Source organism: Prionailurus viverrinus, chromosome A1, assembly GCF_022837055.1.
Source record: "Prionailurus viverrinus isolate Anna chromosome A1, UM_Priviv_1.0, whole genome shotgun sequence".
Lineage (NCBI taxonomy): Eukaryota > Metazoa > Chordata > Mammalia > Carnivora > Felidae > Prionailurus > Prionailurus viverrinus.
In genome coordinates this window covers 25,849,917-25,870,201 of record NC_062561.1, presented here as the reverse complement: position 1 = coordinate 25,870,201, position 20,285 = coordinate 25,849,917, and the positions used below count along the sequence as shown (strand labels likewise).

General features: G+C 42.9%; 1 long non-coding RNA gene across 1 annotated transcript; it reads left to right on the top strand.

Moving 5' to 3' along the window:
• Positions 1 to 197: 197 nt before the first annotated feature.
• LOC125173458 (uncharacterized) lies at positions 198 to 16,817 on the top strand. Its single transcript, XR_007155028.1, has 3 exons — positions 198 to 282; positions 8,207 to 8,308; positions 16,590 to 16,817. It is a non-coding gene; the product is annotated as an uncharacterized LOC125173458 (long non-coding RNA).
• The last annotated feature ends 3,468 nt before the right edge of the window (positions 16,818 to 20,285 follow it).

The window sequence follows — 20,285 nt, the reverse complement described above, 5'->3', positions numbered from 1 at the left end:
GTCTTATCTCCTTGTCTTCCTCAGCAATGACAGTTTTAGCTGCTCATATACCAGCCCCAGACCATTTTTCCCAGCCTCCCTTGCAGCTAGGTGTGGCCATGTGACTAGCGTCTAAGCTAATAAGAAAAGTTCACCTTCGAGTGAAGTCTCCCCTTTCCTTTTTCTCTCTCTCACAGGCTGGAAGGCAAGTAGGTGAATGGTCTTCACCTTTGCAGGGATAAAGGGATGACAAGAACTTGAGTCTCCATCACCAAGAGCCATCAGACCAGCCCTTGGCTGACGGTCAGGATTATTACTTGAGAAGTTAAACTATTTTCTTATTTAAGTCACTGTTTTGTGTCTCTTATTAAAGCAGCTAGCTATAACCAGCAAATGCAGAGTTGAACCCAGGGCCACTTGACCCCAGAGACCAAAACCTGAACCACCACAATATGATGTTTTTTTGTTTTTTTCTTTAAGTGTTTATTTAGTTTTGAAAGAGAGAGAGAAAGAGAGAGAGCACACACGCATGAGCAGCGAGGGGCAGAGAGAAAGGGGGACAGAGGATCCAAAGCAGGCCCCCCGCTGACCGCAGTGAGCCCAATGCGGGGCTCAAACTCACAAACTGTGAGATCGTGACCCGAGCCAAAGTCTGCTCAACGGACTGAGCCACCCAGGCACCACAACAACATGGTGTTTTTCCACACCACCTATATACCTTATAATCATCTATCATACACCTTATGTTATATATCACAGATCATATAGTGGAACACTTTGACAGAGGTGGTTCTCACTTCCTGAATTTATATTAGATCCCAAAGTGAATAAAAGATGGTACTGTATTTTTTTTTAATGTTTTTATTTATTTTTGAGACAGAGTGAGACAGGGCATGAGCAGGGGAGGGGCAGAGAGAGAGGGAGACACAGAATCCGAAGCAGGCTCCAGGCTCTGAGCTGTCAGCAGAGAGCCCGACGCGGGGCTTGAACTCATGGACCGCGAGATCATGACCTGAGCTGAAGTCAGACGCTTAACCGACTGAGCCACCCAGGCGCCCCAAAAGACGGTACTTTATTTTTTTTTTTTCAACGTTTATTCATTTTTGGGACAGAGAGAGACAGAGCATGAACGGGGGAGGGGCAGAGAGAGAGGGAGACACAGAATTGGAAACAGGCTCCAGGCTCCGAGCCATCAGCCCAGAGCCCGACGCGGGGCCCGAACCCACGGACCGCAAGATCGCGACCTGGCTGAAGTCGGACGCCCAACCGACTGCGCCACCCAGGCGCCCCGTAAAAAGATGGTACTTTAAAAGACTATAGATAAGCAATTTGGCTCCCCACATGCCAGGCAGCAGGCCATTCCTCCAGTTAGGAGAGACGGGAAAGCCAGCCACGACCAAGAGTCTTCATGTCTCTTATGGGTCAATATTGCCAAAGGATGTCTTGTCCCTCTGCCATTAACATGAGTTGATGGCCTCAGAGGTGAAGAACCCTTACCCAGGGAGGAGACTAGTTAGCTTTCACTGCATAATTTTGAACTTAATTTTTTTCTACGCCACACATAACTTTATGTAAATGCAAATCGTATGTGCTTTTATCATCTCTACTCTGTTTCCTCCTTCCTGTCTTCTTCTTCCTCCCCTCCGACACCAGACAGTCCCACAACAACTCACCCGACAACTATGCGTGCTCTCATATTTTCCTCCATGCTCACAAAATTGGAAATAGAGATTTGAAGGGCTTTTTAACTTTTTTTTTCCTTGCAAAAGTGGAATATATGTGTGTACATTATAGACACTTTTCTGCACCGTTCTCTTCTCACTCAACAACACTTCATGGAAATCTCTCCAAGTCCGTTGATTTAGATTTAATTCAGCCTTGTTAATGCCTGGATAATAACCGATGGTGTTGTATACTATAAATTATTCAGTCACGGGCTTTGTTTCCAGCTTTTTGTCACAGCAAGGAATGCTGCAATAGCATCCATGTACTTGTGTCTCCGTGAACTCGTGGTTTTGCCTCTGTGGGATATTCCCAGGTATAGGCTTTCACAAGATATATGAATTTTTAATTTTAATGAGTATTGTTTTCAGTTGCAATTGCTCGCTTCCCTAGAGCCATCTTTTTTTTCCCTCCCCTCCCTACAGGTCTCTTTCCCCACTTGCCTGTTATATCCTTCCTTTCTTTTATTTTCTGTAACTAAAAGGCTGACATGTTTATTTTAGGTCAAATCTAATAGGCTAAAATGTAAACGACTTGTGCTAATCTACGAAAATACAATAAGTATTATTTCTAAAATTCATCAGCATATTAAAAGGCTCAAAAGGGAGAATCCCTCCTCTGCAAGGGACAGAGTGATTAAGAATGTAGCTATAGGTATGGGCTGCCTGGGTGGCTCAGTTGGTTGGCTGAGCATCTGACTCTTGATTTTGGCTCAGTTGGTTGATTGAGCATCTGACTCTTGATTTTGGCTCAGTTGGTTGGTTGAGCATCTGACTCTTGATTTTGGCTCAGTTGGTTGGTTGAGCATCTGACTCTTGATTTTGGCTCAGGTCGTGAGATAGAGGCTTGAATCAGACTCCACCCTGAATGTGAAGCCTGGTTGGGATTCCCTCTCTCCCTCTCTCTCTGCCCCCCATGCCCCCTTTCTCTCTCTCTCAAAATAAATAAATAAGCATAAAAAAAAAAGAATGTGGCTCTAGGTATGTAACGTGATACTCATTTTTCCTCTCTTTCTATATTTAATCAAGATACGTGTTCACAAATGCCCAATTACTATGACAACTAAATATTATCGGTAGCAAACTAAGCAGTAATCTGCCAATGTTTCTTAGGTAATTCGTTATATGGGGTATTGCTTTCCTAAGGCATAACCTTTCCCCCAAATCCCACTCCCAGGACTATTAATGCCTTTGACAAGTATTTGTGAAGTTACTGCTACATGCTAGGCACTGTGCTAAATCATGGGCACATAGCAGTGAATAAGATCCTACTGGGACAAGATCCCACTCTTACAGAGCTTATCTTCTAGCTGAAGAGAAAGATGTTAAACAACTAATTACACATGTGTTTGGATAATATTTTTTTAAGTTTTTATTTATTCATTTAAGTAATCTCTACACCCAATGTGGGGCTCGAACTCACAACCCCAAGATCAAGGGTCGCATGCTCTTCCCATTGAGCCAGCCAGGCGCCCCTGAATAATATTTTTATTCTGATAAAATATACATAACATAAAAATTATTTAAGCCACTATATTGTGTCTCGTATTAAAGTTGCCTGTATCCAATGAATACAGATTTAAACATTTTTAAGTATACAGTTCAGTGGCATTAGGTACATCCACATGGCTGTGCAACCGTCAGCAACTTCCAGCTCCAAGTAACTGTTTTCATCTTGCAAAACTGTAACCCTGTACCCATTAACTACTAACCCCATCCCCTCCTCCCCAGCCCTTGGCAACCACCATCCTGCTTTTTGTCTCTATGAATTTGAGTGCACTCGTGGAAGTGCATCATACAGTGTGTCTTTTTGTGAGTGGCTTACTTCACTTATTATAATCCTGTCAAGGTTCTTCTAGGTTGTAGCATGTGACAGAATTGCCTTTTTTTTTTTAAGGCTAAACAAATCTTATTCTCTGTACAGACCATATTGTGTTTATCTGTTCAGTAGTGGACACCTGTGTTGCTTCCACCTTTGGATACTTTTAAACTTTCTTTTCTTGTCTTCTCTTTTTAAACTTTCCTTTCCTTTCCTTTCCTTTCTAAGAAGCTTAAGCTTCTCACTAGACTGGTAAAGATTGGAAAATTATTTCTCCCATATAACTTTCACTACTCATTCCCAGACGGAGTAAATATGTGTGTGTGTGTGTGTGTGTGTGTGTGTGTGTTAATACTATTTTAAAAATATTAACCAGGGGGCACCTGGGTGGCTCAGTCAGTTAAGTGTCCGACTCTTCGTTTTGGCTCAGGTCATGATCTCACAGTTCTTGAGTTTGAGCCCCACGTCAGCTCTGTGCTGACGGCTCAGAGCCTGGAGCCTGCTAAGGATTCTGTGTCTCCCTCTCTCTCTGCCCCTCCCCTGCTGTCACTCTGTCTCTCTCCATCTCTCAAAAATGAATAAAATTAAAAGAAATAATAATAAAAGAAATAAAATAGTGAAACTGTGTTCATTGTCCCAGAGGAGGTGTGGCAGGGCAAAAAGCTTTTCCAAGGGTTTCTCTGGCTGCTGTTGCCCAAGAACCTAGGTACTTAAGGAAATAGAACCAGATAGGACTCTAGGTATCTTAACAGTCAGCTTCATGGACAGATAACAGTAAGACAAAATGGTCACCCTCTAATAACTTCTTTTCCTCCTCTTCTCCCTTCAATTACAGAAACTTACTCCTGGGGGGCCTGGGTGGCTCACTCGGTTAGGCATCCGACTTCGGCTCAGGTCATGATCTCACGGTTTGTGGGTTTGAGCCTCATGTCGGGCTCTGTGCTGACAGCTCAGAGCCTGGAGCCTGCTTCGGATTCTGTCTCTCTCTTCAGATTCTGTTCCTCCCCCACTCATGCTCTGTCTCTCAAAAATAAATAAACGTTTAAAAAAATTTTTTTAAAGAGAAACTTAATCCTACATCTCTATAGAACCCTTTGGGACCCCAAATTGACAAAGTATATTTCTACCACCATGATTGAATGTATAAATTAAATTACATTTCTTGCTCACCTAAGCTGTGGACTAGGATCTCTGCACAGTGAATGGTGTAATTACGGTGCTGTTACATGCTGTCAGAGAAGGGCTATTTTCTAGCTCCAAACTCATATCCAATGAGATTCTAGGACAGGGACCTCATATGGGGGCGGGGGGGGGGGGAAGCAGATGAGCAGGGTGGGCTCCCTTAAATTTGAGCTAAGATCTCAAGGATGAACATGAAGCAACTTGACCAAGGCTATGGGCCAGGAAGTGGCGTCTTACCTTCAGTGCTGCTGGCCCACAAAATTCCCGTGTCCTCTTCCTCAAAAAGCAGGCCCCACCTTTGCTTTGTTACCAGGGAAACTTGTCCAGCACTCCCCCTTGCCATAACCCTATTTTCCCCATTCTTTTTTATTTTTAATGTTTATTTTTGAGAGAGACAGAGAGAGAGAGTGAGAGAGAATGTGCAGGGGAGGGGCAGAGAGAGAGAGGGAGACACAGAATCCAAAGCAGGCTCCAGGCTCTGAGCTGGCAGCACAGAGCCTGATGGAGGGCTCGAACCCACGAACTGCAAGATCATGACCTGAACTGAAGTCGTACACTTAACCAAGTGAGCCACCAAAGCGCCCCCTAATTCTTATTAGTATTGCTGAGGCATCGGAAACTCCATGTGGACGTAGTCATTTTCTAGGAGCTTTAAATTTTTTTTTAATATTTTTATTTGTTTTTGAGACAGAGAGAGACAGAGCATGAGCAGGGGAGGGGCAGAGAGAAAGGGAGACACAGAATCCGAAGCAGGCTCCAGGCTCTGAGCTGTCAGCACAGAGCCCAACGCAGGGCCTGAACTCACGGTCTGTGAGATCATGACCTGAGCCAAAGTCAGACGCCCAACCAACTGAGCCACCCAGGCGCCCCTTTAGGAGCTTTATATTGAGAATTCTCTAGACATTTTAAGATACTATCTTAGTGATCTTTGCAGCTTATCTTCTTTTTTTTTTTTTTAATTTTTTTTTTTTTACGTTTTTATTTATTGTTGAGACAGAGAGAGACAGAGCATGAACGGGGGAGGGGCAGAGAGAGAGGGAGACACAGAATCAGAAGCAGGCTCCAGGCTCCGAGCCATCAGCCCAGAGCCCGATGCGGGGCTTGAACTCACGGACCGCGAGATCGTGACCTGAGCTGAAGTCGGACTCTCAACCGACTGAGCCACCCAGGCGCCCCTGCAGCTTATCTTCTGAACATCTGAGCATTCTTCGTACAGCACAGGCATTATCAGCTCACATGTGTTTTTCCTAGCAATCTTCATATTCAATCCTAACACTCTATCCCTTATCAGAGAACCGTCATGTTGAGAAGCAAATAAAAGAAAACTATTTTTCCCCACATCATTAATTACTCCATTTTTAAGCAGACACAAACACTTTTCCTCTTTGGATTTGGGAACAGCTACTATGGTGGCCAGCTGGGACTCCTGGGGGCTTTGAGAGCGTTGATCATCACCAGACTAAAGCTTTGTTCTTTTTTAGACTTTTCATAAGACTAAATTAAAGGCCCACTCAGATATCTTTCCCCTAGTTAGAATAGGCACAAAATTTGGTGACGAATTTCTCATATACCCACCAATGATTCTTTTTTCCAGTTACTTTAATTTTAGTCAATTTCTACTGAAATATAAGCAAATTATAATTTATTTAGTCTAAATCTATTTTCCAGCTCCAAACTCATAGCCAATTATCTATTACATCTCCCTTAAATATCTCACAGGCATCTAAAGAGGACAAAAAGGGGCACGTGGGGGGCTCAGTCAGTTGAGCGTCCAACTTCGGCTCAGGTCATTATCTCGTGGTCGGTGAGTTCCAACCCTGTGTCAGGCTCTGTGCTGACAGCTCAGAGCCTGGAGCCCACTTTGGATTCTGCGTCATTGTCTTTGCCCCTTCCCTGCTCGCCCTCGGTCTCTCTCTCTCTTTCAAAAATAAATAAGTGTTAAAAAAAAAAAATTTTTTTTAATTAAAAGGAAACAACATTTCTACACTCAGGATTCTGACACCAAATGCGTGGGGTTTTCTCCACACCCAGAACTTTCCTAATTCTCTATGGACACCAGCTAAGTGTCCTACAACTCAATTCAGATCTGACACTCTCCATCCAGAGTGAGCCTCCGATGCCACAGGTTAAGGGCTGCCCCACAAGACTGCTCCCTCCTCAGACACCAAACAAAAGTTCTAGGCTGCTACCTGTACTTCTGACTGAGGGATTCTCCTGACCCTCTTCTCAGGTTTGATGACCGGCCAGAATGGTTTGCGGAACTCAGAGAGACATTTCACTGTTCGCTGTTACTGGCTTGGTATGGAGGGATACAACCCAGGAACAGCCAAAGGGACGAGATGCATAGGACATGGTGTGGGGGAGGAATGTATGGGGGCAGAGGTTCGGGGCCCTCTCTGGGCATGCCAGCCTCTCAGTATCTCCCTGTACTTACTCACCAGCCCAGAAGCTCTCCGAATCCTGTTGTTCAGGGTTTTTTGTGGAGGCCTCATTGCATTGGCGTGATTGATTAATTCTTTTTTTTTTGGGGGGGGTGTACGGGGAGCTTTGAAAGTTCCAACCCTCTGGCAATCAGCCCCCGTCCTCTAAGTGTTATTGTGAATAACCTCCTCTCACCCTATGTATGACTCAGGAAGCTACAAGGGTTTTAGAAGCTCTGTGCCAGGAACTGGGAGGAGAGACCAAATGTGTATTTCTTTTTATGTCACAACATCTCAAGGTAATCATGTCCCAAACTGAAGATTCGTGATCTTTCTTCCAAAATTGTTTTTAAATGTTTATTTCTTCTGAGAGAGAGAGGGAGCGCACGCTCACCAGCAGGGCAGAGAGAGGGGGAAGGAGGATCTGAAGTGGGCTCTGTGATGGGGTGCCTGGGTGGCTCAGTCGGTTAAGCGGCTCAGGTCATGATCTCGCGGTCCATGAGTTCGAGCCCCGCGTCGGGATCTGTGCCAACAGCTCAGAGCCTGGAGCCTGTTTCAGATTCTGTGTCTCCCTCTCTCTGACCCTCCCCCATTCATGCTCTGTCTCTCTCTGTCTCAAAAATAAATAAATGTTAAAAAAAAAAATTAAAAAAAAATTGAAGTGGGCTCTGTGCTGACAGCAGAGAGCCCAATGCGGAGCCTGAACTCATGAACCGTGAGATCATGACCTGAGCCAAAGTCAGATGCTTAACCCACTGAGCCACCCAGGCACCCCTCCTTCTCCCCAAATTACTCAATATTGTCAATATCCACCCACCCAGTATTATCTGGACCCTGGGAGGCATTTACACACGCCATCCTCCTGGTCTAGAATGCTTCTCCCTACTCAATACCTGATTGGCTTCCCCTCATCTTTCAGACTTCAGCTGAAATGTCACTTTGTCAAAGAAGGCTGCCCTTTCCCGATCTAAAGACCCTTTCCCAGTCTAAATGATATTCTCACATGTTCCCTACACTTCTTGATAATACTTATCTCAGTTTTTAATAATGTTTGATGATGATTTGTTTATTCTCTGGCTCCACAGCTAGTATGAAGTTGTGAAGATACCGTGGTTCTGACTCTTCCTATGAGTGCCCAGCACAGCACCTGCTGCTAAGTGGCCACCCTGTGTTTCCTGGAAAAATGAGTAAGTTGTCTATATATATATCTGCATTAAAAAAAAATTTTTTTTTAATGTTTATTTATTTTTGAGAGGGAGACACAGAGGATGAGCGGGGAAGAGGCAGAGAGAGAGGGAGACACAGAATCCGAAGCAGGCTCCAGGATCTGAGCTATCAGCACAGAGCCCAACACGGGGCTCGAACCCACAAACTGTGAGATCATGACCTGAGCCAAAGTCAGATGCTTAACCAACTGAGCCACCCACGTGCCCCTATATCTGTGTTTTTTAAAGTAAACTCCCCAGAAATTGTTCTCCTAGATGATAAGATATGTTTCCTCCCAGAATGGTTGTGTGGTCAAATAAATTTGATAAATAACGAGTTAACGTTAAGCAGGTTTCTATACTGCAGGATTTCACAGAGTCTATAACTTTTACACAACATTATGAATATAGTACTTCAGAGGGGAAATGAATATGAGGTTTCTCCAACAAGTCAAATTATAGAACCCTTATTTCACAGACTTTCAAGATGAGTGTTCTGTGGACCATATCAGGGGAAGTTCTAGCAAACAGTAATTTACCTTAATAAATATTCTTTTTAGGGGCACCTGGGTGGCTCAGTCAGTTAAGCGTCCGACTTCAGCTCAAGTCATGATCTCACTGTTCGTGAGTTCGAGCCCACGTTGGGCTCTACACTGAAAGCATGGAGTCTGCTTGTGATTTCTCTCTCCCTCCCTCTCTCTCTGCCCCTCCCCAGCTTGCTCTCTCTCTCTCTCTCAAAAAATAAACATTAAAAAAATTTTTAGTAATAGAAAATAAATAAAATATTCTCTTTAAAAAGTATAGAACTGTGAGCTCATAAATGAAGGTTGTTTTAAGTTGCTAGGTTTGTGCTAATTTGTTACATAGCAATAGAAAACTACTACATGCATGAAAAGGGAATAATAATAATACCAGAAAGCTTTCATGTCAGACATGCTGCCGGATTGCATGTGGAGCTACATCTGTCTCCACGTCAAGGTATTTTTATATATGCAGATAATGTGGAAGATTCTGGAAGAGACTGTAATACTGCATAGTAAAGAGCTCAGTTTGGAAATTTAAGTGACCAGATTTAAATCATGACTCCACTTCTTACAAGTTGTTTGATATTCCATAAATTACATAATATCTAGGGATATTGTGAAAAGTAAATGGAATATACATACCTATTAGAATGGCCAAAATCCGGAACACGGATAAAACCGAACATTGGCAAGGATTTGGAGCAACAAGAGCTCTCCTTCATTGCTAGCGGAAATGCAAAATGGTACAGCCACTTTGGAAGACAGTTTGATTGTTTCTTACAAAATGAAACATTTTTACCATGCAATCCAGTGATTGCACCTCTTGGTATCTACACAAAAGAATCGAAAATGTCTACACCAAAACCTGTACATGGATGTTTTTAGCAGCTCTATTTGTATTGCTGAAACTGAGAAGCAAGGTGTCCTTCAGTAAGGTGACTGGGCAAATAAACTGGGGTCCATCCAGATACTGGAATACTGGCCAGCGCTAAAAATAAATGAGCTATCAAGCCATGAAAAGACATGGAGGAACCTTAAATATATATTACTGGGTGGAGGAAGCCGATCCGAAGAGGCTACATACTGTATGATCCCAACTATATGATATTCTGGAAAAGACAATATTGTGGAGACAATAAAAGGATCAGTGGCTGCCAGAGTTGAGAGTGTGGGAATTGATGAATATACAGAGCAGAGAGGATGTTTAGAGCAATAAAAATACTCTGCTCTCTGGGACGCCCAGGTGCTCAGTCAGTTGAACATGTGACTCTTGGTTTCGGCTCAGGTCATGATCCCAGGGTCATGAACTCAAACCCCGTGTTGGGCTCCTTGCTGAGCATAGAACCTTAAGATTCTCGCTCTCCCTCTGCCTCTCTCCCCCACTTGTGCTCTCTCTCTCTCTCTCTCTCAAAATAAAAAAAAGCAAATAAATACTCTACACTGTATGATATTATAACAATAGATATATGTCATTAGACATTTGTCTAAACCCATAGAAAGTACAATAGACTGGAGCAAGGTGGACATCTTCAGTACCATTCTGCTTCTTGGGTCTATTTTTGTCCTGCTGAGGAATAACAAAGAACATTAACATTTAGTGGGTTAGTGGAAGAAGAGGAGTCCGTGAAAGTATCTGAATAAGAACAAACAGAGGAAAAGCAGTTAAAATTTTTTTCTTAACTTTGGAAGAGAGAATTTTTTTTTTTCAACATTTATTTATTTTTGGGACAGAGAGAGACACAGCATGAACAGGGGAGGGGCAGAGAGAGAGGGAGACACAGATACGGAAACAGGCTCCAGGCTCTGGGCCATCAGCCCAGAGCCTGACGCGGGGCTCGAACTCCCGGACCGCGAGATCGTGACCTGGCTGAAGTCGGACGCTTAACCGACTGCGCCACCCAGGCGCCCCGGAAGAGAGAATTTTAAAGAGGGAGTAATTACTATGTCTAGTGCTACACTGAGTGCACCAATGTGTCCTTTGCATTTGGAAATTGCAGCATTACTTTCAGTAAGAGGAAATCACAAAGAGATTAGAAAATACTTAGAGATAAATGAAAATGAAAACAAATTTGAGCTTGCATATTTGTTGCAAGGGGAATTAATAGCTTTAAACACCTTTTAGAAAGAAGAAACCTAATAAGCTAGGCTTTCACCTCATGACACTGGGAAAAGAAGGGCAAATGAAACCCAAAACAAGCAGAGAAAGGAAATGATCAGAATTAGAACAGAAACTAATTAAGTAGACAATAGAAAAACAATAGAGAAAAGCAATGAACTCAAAAATTGGTTCTTTGAAAACATCAACATAATTGACAAATCTTTAGCTAGAGTGGCCAAGGGAAAAGAATGGAGATTCAAATTACTCGAATCAGAAATGAGAGCGCTTGGGTGGTTGGATCAGTTAAGCTTCCAACTCTTGATTTCAGCTCAGGTCATTATCTCCTGGTTGTGAGATAGAGCCCCATGTTGGTGCTTGAGATTCTCTCTCTCTCCCTGTTCCTCTGCCACTCCCCAGCTTGCACTCAAGAAAGAGAGAGAAAGAGAAAGAAAGAAAGAAAGAAAGAAAGAAAGAAAGAAAGAAAGAAAAAAGAAAGAAAGAAAGGCATTATGGGGCACTTGGTTACCTTCGTTGGAAGACCATGCAACCCTTGATCTCAGGGTTGTGAGTTCAAGCTTCACGTTGGGCATAGTTCTTTCTTTTTTTTTGGTTCTATGACCAGGTTGCAGAAACTAACATTCTTTCTTTCTTCCTTTCTTTCTTCCTTTTTTTCTTCCTTCCTTCCTTCCTTCCTTCCTTCCTTCTTTTCTTCCTTTTTTCTTTCTTACTTTCTTTTCATTTTAAGTGGGCTCCACACCCAACATGGGGCTTGAACACACAACGCAGAGATCAAGAGTTACGTGCTCTGCCAACTGAGCCAGCCAGGCACCCCTAGGATGCAGAAACTTGAACATAGTTGGATAATAAAAGACCAATGAAGAGGAGAGGTTGAGGACACAAGAGGAGAAAGAGGAACAGGAGGTGGCATGGGGTGGGATGGTATCCAGAAGGAAAAGTCAATGCCCTGCCTGCCCTCAGCCACAAGGACCAGCTGCAAGAAGACAAATGGCCTCTACCTGGAAGGTCCACAGGGAGGCCACGGCTCCAGGAAGAGTCAGGTTTCTGGTAAGGCAAGAAGGTGCCGGGCGTACAGACTGAGACTGTGTTTTCGGATAAATAGATGTCTCAGAGGACATAGAGAGAATGATTAAAACAGAGGCCAGAAGTAGCAGCAGGTGGACGTACACTTGGGTCTCGGTCATCATCGAAACCAAACAGAGCTATAATTCATGTCCACTCTGGGCAGAGTGCTATTCTCCACATCTTTCTCTTTCCCCGATACTCCAGACTAGGTTGAGTGACCCTGGCCTACACATATACTACCCTGCAATACTTCTATGATAGAGCTTAATCGCATTGTATCATAATTGCATGTTTACTTTCTTATCTCCCCTACTAGACCATGACAGTAATTAGTATAATCTTTACATAACGGCTTTTGTAGTTTTCTTTTCTCGCTTATTTTTTTAGATCTCCAGGTCAGTAATTATAAAGAAGAACTTTTAAAAAGCTCTTACTGTAGAAAATTTTAAATATATACAAAAGTATAGGGAATAGTATAATGACCCTTCTCATCACCCCGATGTAACAATTATCAATTCATGACCATTCTTCCTTCATTTATGCTCTCATCGACTCCCCTACCCTGATTATTTGAAGCGTATCAGGGACGTCGTATTTCGTCTGAAATGTTTTAGTGTCTGTTTCTAAAAGATAATTCTCTTTTTAAAAACATAACCACATGGGGGCGCCTGGGTGGCTTAGTCCGTTGAGCGTTGACTCTGGATTTCTGCTCAGGTCATGGTCCCAGGGTTGTGGGATTGAGCCTCGCGTGGAGCTCCTCACTGAGCATGGAGTCTGCTTAATATTCTTTCTCTCTCTCTCTCTCCTTCTGACCCTCTACCCTGCTCATGCTCTATCTCTCTCTAAAATAAAATAAAATACTGGGGCGCCTGGGTGGCTCAGTCGGTTAAGCGTCCGACTTCAGCCAGGTCACGATCTCGTGGTCTGGGAGTTCGAGCCCCGCGGCAGGCTCTGGGCTGATGGCTCAGAGCCTGGAGCCTGTTTCCGATTCTGTGTCTCCCTCTCTCTCTGCCCCTCCCCCGTTCATGCTCTGTCTCTCTCTGTCCCAAAAATAAATAAACGTTGAAAAATAAAATTAAAAAAATAAAATAAAATAATAAAATAAACATAACCAAATGTTATTACTATATGTATATTAAAATTAGTAAATTCTTAACTTCACCAAATATCAGATGAATGTTTGAATTTCCTCATTTGACTCATAAAAAATTGTAAACTTTTTAAAAATCTGTATTTATTTGTTTTAAAATATGACTCTCTCATTTTTTTTTTTAACGTTTATTTGTGGGGTGCCTCGGTGGCTCAGTTGGTTGAGCGACCGACTTCGGCTCAGGTGGTGATCTCGCAGTTCATGGGTTCAAGCCCCGCGTCGGGCTCTGTGCTGACAGCTCAGAGCCTGGAGCCTGCTTCGGGTTCTGTGTCTCCCTCTCTCTCTGCCCCTCCCTCTTCACGCTCACTCGCGCGCTCTCTCTCTCGGTCTCAAAAGTGAATAAAGATTTTAAAAACATTCTATAAATGTTTATTCATTTTTGAGAGAGAAAGAGTGAGAGAGAGCACACACTCGTGAGTGGGGGAGGGGCAGAGAGAGAAGGAAACAGAGGCTCCAAAGCAGGCAGCAGAGAGCCTGATGCAGGGCTTGAACTCATGAACACTAGATCATGACTCGAGCTGAAGTCGGGTGCTTAGCCGACTGAGCCACCATTTTATGGTATAAAAAATACCTGTATTTTTATTATGTTTTTTAAGATTTTATTTTTAAGTAATCTCTACACCCATTGTGAGGCTCAAACCCACTACCCTGGGACCAAGACTCACATGCTCCACCAACTGAGCCATCCAGGCACCCCTTAAGCATCTTTTTAATATAGAAATTCCCTCTCCTCTGCTTATTTCTCCATGCAATTTATCTTTTGAGAATATTGGACAATTTATCCTAAAGCGTTTCCCACTTAATGGATTTTGCTTATTGCATTTCCATGGTGTTTTACATATTCCTAAAGAGGATTTTTTTAAAACATAGTTTACCCTGTTAAATTATACAGCTTAATTCTCATATTCAATTGTGAACATGTTGTTTTAGAACTCTGTGTCTACAAATAATGAGAGCCAACCCAAGCTGTCCTAAGCAAAAAGATGGAACTTTGAAAGTAGCAAACTAGCAAAGGCTGCTGGCTCCCTCCCCTCCTCTGGCCCTGCCCTAATACAAATGGGTTATGATAATGACTGAACAATTTCATATATTTGCTAAAATTTATTTATTTATTTTTAATTTTTTTAAAATGTTTATTTTTGAGACCGAGAGAGACACAGCATGAGCAGGGAAGGGGCAGAGAGAGAGGAAGACACAGAATGTGAAGCAGGCTCCAGGCTCTGAGCTGTTGGTACAGAGCCCAACGTGGGGCTTGAACTCACGAACTGTGAGATCATGACCTGAGCCAAAGTCGGATGTTTAACCGACTGAGCCACCCAGGCGCCCCTATTTGCTAAAATTTAAAAGGCTTGTGTTCTAGGGGTGCCTGGGTGGTTCAGTCGATTAAGAGTCCAACTCGATTTCGGCTCAGGTAATGACCTCATAGTTTGAGGGATCAAGTCCCACGTGGGGCTCTGCACTGACAACGGAGGAGCCTGCTTGGGATTCCCTCTTCCTTTCTCTCTGCCCTTCCCCGACCCCTCTTTCTCAAAATAAATAAATAAACTTTAAAAAAATAAAAAATAAATCAAAGGCTTACATTCTAACAGGGAAAGAGAAATAATAAGTAAAATATATAGAATGTTTGATGGTAAAAATGCTACAAAAAAAGTGTATGAATCTGGATATTACAAAGGCTATGGAAGAGAGCTTTTTCCTCATCTCTTTCAGAGAGAGAGAAAGGGATTGTGATCTGGTGCTGGGGGCAGGCTGCAGGGGGGCTCTTTTCTTTCTTCCCGTGATTAAAATCTAGAGCTAAGCCAAGATGATTCCTAGCATGTTGAGAAAGGGAAGCAGGGTTGGCCAGAAACCAACCAGAGGTCAATGAGGATATACTTATACTTGTCTTATGTGGGGAGAAGATAAAGATCTAATTCATGTAAGAAAGTGATACAACTCAACAGTAAAAACAAACAAACAAACAAACAATCCAATTTAAAAAATGGGCAGAAAAATAACAGATAATAAAGAATAACATGTTCTAGATATGATGATGATTGAACAATTCTATAAATTAACTAAAACTAAAAGAACTCACATGATAATGCAGGGAAATAGGCAATAAAAAATAAAGAATATGTTTGATGGTAATAAATATGCTATATTTATTATAGCTATAGCTATTATTAATGCTATAGAGGAAAATAAAAATAAAGCAGGGAGAGGAATGGAGAGGGTTTGGAGAAGCTACAAGTTTCGAGGGTGTGGGCAGGAGCCGTTGGAAGAGGAAGACTGGCTTTGTGGAACTGAGGGAAGATTATTCCAAGCAAAAAATAAGAAAACAACCCAACAAGCAAAAACCAAAATACTATAAACAAATGAGCTGAAGAAATCAGAAAACAAGCAACAGGTCATACCCACGGAAACCCGAAGAAAGCAATAAAAATAAAAGCAGAAATTAAGCAGAGAAGATCAACGAATCACACAGTAGAGAATATCAATGAAGCTAAAAGCTGTTTTTTAAAAAATAACTGGAGGGGCACCTGGGTGGCTCAGTCGGTTGGGCGTCCAACTTCGGCTCAGGTCATGAACTCGCAGTTCGTGAGTTCGAGCCCCGTGTCGGGCTCTGTGCTGACAGCTCAGAGCCTTCCTGGAGCCTGTTTCAGATTCTGTGTCTCCCTCTCTCTCTGACCCTCCCCCATTCATGCTCTGTCTCCTTCTGTCTCAAAAATAAATAAACGTTTAAAAAAATAAATAAATAACTGGAAAAACTAATGAAGAAAACATCAGACAAGAAACAATTACAGACTAGAAAACAATAATAGAGTTTAAAGTAATAAAAAAATAAAATGAGTATTGGCAACCTGGATAAAAGAGATACGTTCTGAAAAAAAAAAAAACAACACAACAAAACATAAAATGCCAAAATGGATACAAGAAGGAAAAGAAACACAGAGACTACTAATAAAGAAATTGACATGATTATTAAGGACATCCTCAAACTTGCCCCCAACAAAAAGGCCCCGCTCCTAATGATTTTACTATTGAGTTTTGACAATTCTCAAGGAACAGAAAACAACTATACAAATCATGCCAGAAAACAGAATTAGAGGGATAACCTCATTTCTTGAAGCTGGTGTTTCTTTGACTTCAAACCCAAACAGTGTCAGGACAAGAAAAAGAAATTATGAGCCTTTTCACTTCTAAGTATGAATGCAAAAATCTAAAGAGACTATTAACGATCTGAACCCACCAGTATATTACAAATAAGAATCATCATGACCAAGTACTTATCCTAAGAAGGCAAAAACAGGGCAACATTAAACTATCAGTGAGTGACTACCTGGCATATCATAATGCTTTGTAAATATTAGTTATTTTTTGGCTATTAATGACGGTGCGCATATAAACTTGTACAATTGTTGTCAGGTGAACTGGGGAGATCCTGGGCCCTGGGGCCTCTAGCCAGACAGAGCCAAAGGACTCGCGGACGGTTTTTGGTCAAGGGAACCGATTCAAGGACAAACACACAGCACAGCGCATGAGTGACACAAGCAGGCAAGTTCATTAAAGCAAAAAAGCACACTCTCGAGATATGAGAGCCGGCGAACTAGAGAGGGAGGCGGGGAGCGGGAAGGACCGAGGGAGACCTAGGGAGCATGCGCAGGTGCGCAGGCGCGCAAGCGGGCGGAAGAGCATGAGCGAGCTGCACACAAGGTGGGGATGTTTCTATCTTTTATTGACAGTTGTTAACTAGCGGGCGGAATACGTATTACTTGGGCGGCAAGCAGCGTTTCAAGCTTTTTCCTCCTAATTTGGTCAGAGGTTGCTTGTCGTGGCACCTGCCATCTTAGTTCTGCCTGGGTAGATCCGGCTTCTTGGGGAGAGCTGTCAGCACCCGCCTCTGACCTTCCCGATAGCTGGCCATGACTTCCTCGTGCTGGCCTCCAGGTATCGTGTTAGAACCTGACTAACTGCCTACTCTAACACAATGACTTTAGAAAACGATTTGATATTGTCTTGTAAAGTTGAACATGTGTAGTGGGTAACTTCCAGCTCCGCAATTCCACTCCCAAGAAATACACCCTAAGGATCGTTACTTATATGCAGTTGTAGATATATATAATATTCTTTGTGGGTTTTTTGGTGAAATATTGAAACAAGAAAGAAAAAAAAGGAAGCAACTTACGACTCTATCCATAGGAAAAGAGATAAATCACGTGTGCAGTAATCACACAATGGCCTGCTATTCAGCTGTGGCTTGGAGATAAGCAAACGGAGGTGGAAGGGTTGAAGATGAAAGAGAAAAGTAGTCACAACTGTAACCAAACCAACGCGTGTTGGCTCCTTGGTGAGTCATAGAAACTGCACCAGGTCAGTCGTCCCTTAAAGGAAACTTTATTTGCAGCAAATAAGGAGTCCAAGCTTCCAAATAAGGTTTTCCTTGTGCGACAACTCACTTGGTGCAGTTTCTGTGACTCACCAAGGTGTAAACGCCTGTTGGTTCGGTTACAAATTTGGTGACCCAGATGGGACAGCTGTCCTGAGGTTCTGCCCTCCAGTTCCCTGGGTTCTGACAGACGGAGCAGCAGGCAGCAGAAGCTTGCTTGGGCTAAACGGTTCAAGCTATCAGGACCAGAGGCAGATTCCTTGGAGGAGATTCACCCTTTTTTGGTGCTTGTGACCACTGGCGTGCCATTCTGTCCTCATTTGAAATCCAGATCTCATTTGAAACTCTGATTATATTTACCTGAAGGATTTCTGTTGGGATAAATTATGCCAGGTCCGGGGCAGAGATCTTAGAAGTAAAACTAAAGCTCTCTCACAAAGTCTGGGCAAGACAGCAGAACAGTCAGAATACACTGGGTAAACAGGGCCTTTCTGGTAAACACTCTGGGAGATTGAACACTGATTAGGGTCCAGTGTTGAGTCTAGACATCCCCAAGTGACAAAGGATCACACGACCCAGCCATTCGGAGGGTTGGATGCTCCAGCCTGGCGAAATGGGAGTGATCTAACAGACTGATCTAGGATCTGGGAGATTGAAGAAATCACTCTCCCACTTGGTTGTTTGGTTTGTTTGTTGTTGTTCTGTTTGTTGTTGTTCCCTGTTTAAATCCACCCTGGGGGTGCCTGGGTGGCTTAATCCGTTAAGCATTTAAGTGGTTAAGCGGCAGACTCTTGATTTTGGCTCAGGTCATGATCTCACAGTTCGTGAGTTCAAGTTCCGCATCTGGCTCTGTGCTGGCAGTGCAGAGGCTGCTTGGGATTCTCTCTCATTCCCTCTGTCTGCCCCTTCCCTGCTCATGTGCATGCACGCTCTCTCTCAAAATGAATAAATAAAATTTAAAAAATTATTGGGCCAAGTTTGTTAAAACTGGACTTGTTTTCCAAACACATTAATACTCGTTTTGGCTATCTTTGATGGAAATGAGGGTGATTTTAGAGAAAAATTATGTTCCAATAATATATCTTTGTGGATGTTAGATTTAATTCTGATTGTCTTAGTGTTTGTTGTTTGCCTATAAACCTGGATCCTGAATTCTGGTTTCCTTGAATATCTGACTATGGCTCTCCAAACTAAGGTTTCCAGTTTTCTTTCATTCTCTTGACTTGGAATCAAGTCAAGACTTGAACTAAAACTGTCCCCCCCCCCCTTTTTTCCTGAAGCCCTGCAAACTGAAGCTAGGCAAGTAAAGCCCTATTTATGAAGCTCCAGCCTTAGCATTTCCTGATTTTGACAAGCTGTTTGATTTGTCTGTACATGAAAGGCAAGGAATAGCTGTAGGGGTTTTATCCCAAATGCTGGGGCCCTTAAAGAGAATGGTAACTTCTTTTTCTGAACAATTGGACATGGTGGCCAAGAGGAGCTGTGGCAGCCAGTGCCTCTTGATAAAAGAAGCGAAACAAACAAAAACTCCCCTAGAAGTCAGCCTATGCCTGTTTGGACCATGTTTCCAGGGTTTTTTTTTTTTTTTTTTTAACCTAGGAACTATCCCAAAACAAAATGTTACAATCTCAGGCCATGCTGACAGATAGATACTCCCAGATACAGCTGCCACCCTACCCCCCAATCAGGAAGTACTTGATCACATTCACTCTGGCTACAAAGATCTCCAGAGTGAACCTCTGTCCACTGCAGAGGAAATCTGACTTCTAGACAGCAGCGGTGTTGTGGATAATGGACTAGGAAAGGCAAGATATGCTGTCGTATTCCTAAAGGCTCTCATGGAGGCCAAAAGACTGGGCCCACACACCTCAACCCAAAAGGCAGAAATAATTGCACCAACCAGAGCATTAGAATTGAGTGAAACAGGGGCGCTTGAGTGGTTCAGTTGGTTCAGTGTCCGACTTTTGACTTTGGCTCAGGTCACAAATCTTATGGTTTGTGAGTTCGAGCCTCTCATCGGGCTCTGTGCTGACAGTGCAGAGTCTGCTTGGGATTCTCTCTCTCCCTCTTTCTCTGCCCCTCTCCCCCCACTCAAAGTAAGTAAATAAACTTTAAAAAAAAATAAAAGAAAGGAACTGAAATTAAGGTCAGCCAAGCCTCCAGGTGTCTTTCTCCATCTGTCACCTCTGCTTCTCCATGTAGATTTGTTATACGCTTTTCTCTCCGTGGACTTCATTCCTCTGCATCCTCTGCAGGTTCACAGTGAAAATGGCTGCCTCACAGTTGTTAAACTTAAAGTTGCAGTTCCAGACACATAATGAGTATGACCTAATTCTTCCTGGGTCCCAATTAAAAATTTCCAGAAAAGAGAATTTTACAGGGTGTCAAACACTAGCTCTAAAATCTGTGGATCCTGTGATACAAATATAGCTGCCAGAGGTCCATTTTTGTGTCCACCAAGAAAAAAAAAATCACTGAAAATTTAATCAAACGGGCATTTAAAAAAATTTTGTTTTTGAGAGAGAGAGAGAGCTTGAGCGGAGGGGGCACAGAGAGAGAAGGGCCAGAGGATAAGAAGCAGGTTCTGTGCTGACAGCAGTGAGCTCAAACTCACGAACTGAGCCGTGAGATCATGGCTTGAGCCAAGGTCAAATGCTCAACCAGCTGAGCCACCCAGGCACCCTGAATCAGATAGCCTTTTGGTTAGGCGGTTAGGATTGCAACTCTGGAGACGA